The following is a 5,146-nucleotide window of genomic DNA, read 5'->3' as shown; positions in this document are numbered from 1 at the left end:
TGGGATCTCAATACCAGATATCAAGATGTACTACAAAGCCACTGTTCTCAAAACTGCCTGGTACTGGCACAAGAACAGGCATATAGATCAATGGAATAGAATAGAGAGCCCAGAAATCAGCCCGAACCAATATGCTCAATTGATATTTGACAAAGGAGGCAAGAACATACAATGGAGCCAAGATATTCTCTTCAATAAATGGTGTTGGGAAAATTGGACAGATATATGCAAGAAAATGAAACTGGATCACCAACTTACACCATACACAAAAATAAACTCAAAATGGATAAAGGACTTAAATGTAAGACAGGAAACCATAAAAATTCTAGAAGAAGCCAAAGGTAACAAAATCTCAGACATATGCCGAAGCAATTTCTTCACTGATACAGCTCCTAGGGCACTTGAAACTAAAGAGAAAATGAACAAATGGGACTACATCAAAATAAAAAGCTTCTGCACAGCAAAAGAAACCATCAACAAAACAACGAGAAAACCCACTGCGTGGGAAAACATATTTGCCAATGTCATATCTGATAAGGGCCTAATCTCCAAAATTTATAGGGAACTCATACAACTTAACAAAAGGAAGATAAACAATCCAATCAAAAAATGGGCAAAGGACCTAAATAGACACCTTTCAAAAGAGGACATTCAGAAAGCCAACAGACATATGGAAACATGCTCAAAGTTACTAATCATCTGAGAGATGCAAATCAAAACAACAATGAGGTACCATCTCACACCTGTCAGATTGGCTATCATCAACAAATCAACAAATGACAAGTGCTGGAGAGGATGTGGAGAAGAAGGAACACTCGTGCACTGCTGGTGGGAATGCAGACTGGTGCAGCCACTATGGAAGACAGTATGGAGTTTCCTCAAAAAACTAAAAATGGAACTCCCATTTGACCCTGTGATCCCACTTCTAGGAATATATCCCAAGAAACCAGAAACACCAATCAGAAAGGATATATGCTCCCATATGTTCATAGCAGCACAATTCACCATAGCTAGAATCTGGAAACAGCCTAAGTGCCCATCAGTAGATGAATGGATTAAAAACTGTGGTACATCTACACAATGGAATACTACGCTGCTGTAAAAAAGAAGGAACTCTTACCATTTGCAACGGCATGGATGGAACTGGAGAGCATTATGCTAAGTGAATTAAGCCAGTCAGTGAAGGAAAAATACCACATGATCTCACTCATTCATGGATAATAGAGACCATTATAAACTTTTGAACAATAATAGATACAGAGGCAGAGCAGCCTCAAACAGATTGTCAAACTGTAGCGGGAAGGCCGGGGAGGGGTGGGGGGCAGGATGGAGGGGTGTAAGAGATCAGCCAAAGGACTTGTATGCATGCATATAAGCATAACCAATGGACATAAGACACTGGGGGGTAGGGGAGGCCAGGGGATTGTCAAGGGCGGGGGGAAAAAAGGGACACATATGTAATACCCTTTGTAAGACTGTAAGCAATAACATAAAATTTTTAAAAAAAGAACACAGACAATGCTCAGAACAAAAAAAAAAAAAAGAACTCTAAAAACTTATACTAGCTAGATTGGTGCAAAAGTGGGTAATTTCTTTTTAAAGAAAAATTTGCTTTCCGGGATAACTAAAAATTCTAAGGGGTAGAAGCAGGTGTTATATTGGGAACCAGTTGGTCCTGCCTTACCAATGAACGTGTGCCTGAAGGGATGTAAGAAAGTGCAAGGGAAACGCGTCACTGTGTCAAACATTATGCTAGGCTCTATGATAACTTGAATTAAACACTGAAGCAGCTGGTGTCCATGTCCCTATGTGCCAGGCAATGCGCTTTGCATGCCCTGGTTAATATTCGGCCGCAGCTGTGGCAACACCATGAACCAGGGCAAGTTGTCTGTCCTTTCCAACTCCCAGCTCTGAGTTCTGGCAAATGCTCTGGGTAACCTGGCCTCTGTCAGGTTCCGTGGGGACCGCAGCGGAGAACCGGGAAAAGCTTTTGGCCACCGTTCTGGACAGGCGGAGGGCTCACCCAGTATCTGCTGCTGTTTCCACCCTCCCCAGCGGGTGGGCCGCACCCCGCCGACCGGGACCCCAGCGGACCAACCGAGGCGGGCTTTCCCCAGCCTCAGAGAGGCCATTTTCCTGGGGAACCCTGTCCGGTGTTCTGCCCCAGCCAGCATGAAGTCTGTCTTGTTGGCGGGGACGGAAGGAGGTGGTGACGCCGTGAGGTGGGGGCCCCGGGAAACACAGATGCTCCCTCCGGGATCGGACCCGCTCCCGCCTGGAAACCTCGGGGGGCACCCGCGGCCCTCCCCACGCTGCGCGGGGCGGACCAACGGGCGGGCACTGACCTTCACTCTCCCGCCGGAGTCAGGCCCAAATTCGGCCATTCTCTTGAACATATTGTCCCGGCGGAGGGTTTCTGGCCGAGGGAGGGCGAGTCGCCGGCGCTCGCGGAGACAGAAGAGCAACCGCCCGCCACTTGCCCACCGACGGTGCAGAACCCGAAGCCCATTCAGCCCGCGGACGGAGAGCGGAACCGGAGGGGCGCCGCGAGGGGCGGGGCCATTTGTCTCCAGGGGCCTCGGGGATGCCAGGGTCTCTGGTTTGCCTGTCACCCGCCCCGACACCTGAGCTGCGTGGTGGCTGAGAAAGGGCTTAGGGGGCAATTCTTTGTCATCGCCAAAGCGTTCCAATTCTGAAATCAAGTTCCTGAAATCTCGCCCACGCACAGCTTTTCTTTGTCTCCATTTAGAACTCCATGCTTGAACCGCTTATTTCTCATTTATCGCCTTCCTCCTTTTCTACTCGGTTTGCAATCCAAGGTGCATAACTGGACATTCACCCCAATGCCTTTCTGTGGCGCTAAATACTGTGCAGATGAGTGCAGTGCCCTTGACTGGGAATCGAACCTGTGATCCTCTGGTGCACAGGCTGACACTCTAACCCAGTGGTTTTCAACCTTCCTCATGCCGTGACCCTTTAATACAGTTCCTCATGTTGTGGTGACCCCCCAACCATAAAATTATTTTCGTTGCTACTTCAGAACTGTAATTTTGCTACTGTTATGAATCGTAATGTAAATATCTGATATGCAGGATGTATTTTCATTGTTACAAATTGAACATAATTAAAGCATAGGGATTAATCACAAAAGCAATATGTAATGATATATGTGTTTTCCGATGGTCTTAGGCGACCCCTGTGAAAGCGTCATTCAACCCCCAAAGGGGTCGCGACCCACAGGTTGAGAACCGCTGCTCTAACCACAGCACAGGGGCCAAGACCATTTGTACTTCTTTCTTGGTGGTTGTGGTTAATCCTCCCTGAGGACCCATTGATTTGTAGGGAGCATGGAAGAGAGAGGGAAAGACTGAAATGTCCATGTGAGTGAAACTCCTGCACCCGGGCTGGTGAGGAAGGAACCTGCAACCTGCCCTTGACCCAAACCAGAATCGAACTCAGGACCCTTTGGTCTGCATGTTGACGTCCTAGCCACTGAGCCAAACCGGATAGGGCTGTACTTCTCAATCAGAGGGAATCTTTTTCCAGTTTAAATCAGTCCTTTAGTCTGTGTTCTTCAGCTCATTCCTTTTTGCCTTTTCAAGGATTTTGCCCCAGCAACCACCCCCAATCTGCCCCATATTTTCAACCTTTCTTCTTTGGTTCTTTCCCGTGAGAAGAGTTAAAAAAGCTTGAATCTCACACCCGTCAAAAGGACTAGTATCAGAAATTCAACAAGTGTTGACAACGATGTGAAAAAAAGGCATCTTGTACACTGTTGGTAGAATTGTAAATTGTTGTAGTCATTATGGAAAACCTATGGAGATTCCTCAACAAAACAAAAATAGAACTACCATATGACCCAGCAATTACACTTCTGGGTGTTTATCTGAAGACAACAAAAACACTCATTCGAAAAGATATGTAACCACTATGTTCATTGCAGCATTATTTACAGATGAATGGATAAAGAAAATGTGATATATTACGTATGCATATATTACTCAGCCATAAAAAAGAATGAAATCTTCCAATTTGCAACATGGAAGACCTAGAGCAGGAGTGGGCAACCTTTTTGTGAGTGTGTGCCAAAACCAGCAAAATCTCTGACTCAAAATTCTTCTGCATGCCAACCCTAACTTTTTGAGAACATGTTACGCCTACTTGATATCTCTTAAGGTGTACGTATGTGAAGAACCTTGCAGAAATAATAAAGTTCATTCGAGCGACAAAAGCACAGTATATAATGATGAAAAATACATTTATTTTTTAATGTATACATGTTATGTAAAATTACTTATTTATCTAAGATGCACCTACACTGAATTTATCTGAAAAATAAAAAAGTCGATATTAAGGAAAAAATTGTAAATGGAAGCAAAAGTTACTGGCGTGCCATGTTTGTTTGGCAAGTGTGCCAGGGGTTGCCCACAACTGACCTAGAGGATATTATGCTAAGTGAAATAAGTCTAAAAGAGAATGACAAATACTGTATGATTTTACTTATAGGTGGAATCTGAAAAGATAAAACAAATTAACAAGACAAAACTGAAACAGACTCATAGATACAGAGAAAAACTGATGGTTGCCAGAGGGGAGGTGGATGAGAGGTGGAGGTTGGGTGAAGAAGGTGAAGGGAAACAAGAGATACAAACTTGCAGTTATAAAATTAATAAGTCATGGGGATGTCATGTATAGCATAGGGAATATAGTTAATATTTTAATAACAGTGCAGTAACTAGAATTATTGTGGTGATCACATCATAAGGCATATAAATGTTGAATCACTATGTTGTGCACCTGAACTAATATAATATTGTATGTCAACTATGCTTTAATAAAAATAAATTAACTAATTGAATTTTAAAATGGTAAAAAAAAAAGCAACCCATATATCTTTAAGCCTGCATATTTCTATCACTGTATTGCCCTTCAAAGTCCCTCTGACCTCCCGCAGAGGGAGGCCAGACTGCAGCTTACGCCTGCTCCCCACAGAGTAGGGCATCCTCTAAGGGCTCCCAGTCTGGGAGAGGGGGCAGGCTGGACTGAGGGACTCCCCTCCAGTGCATGAATTTCATGCACCAGGCCTCTAGTTATTACTATATTCAGATAAAACAAGAAGTAGTAAATCTGACACAACACAAGGAAA

Source organism: Myotis daubentonii, chromosome 2, assembly GCF_963259705.1.
Source record: "Myotis daubentonii chromosome 2, mMyoDau2.1, whole genome shotgun sequence".
Lineage (NCBI taxonomy): Eukaryota > Metazoa > Chordata > Mammalia > Chiroptera > Vespertilionidae > Myotis > Myotis daubentonii.
This window is presented reverse-complemented; position numbering follows the sequence as displayed.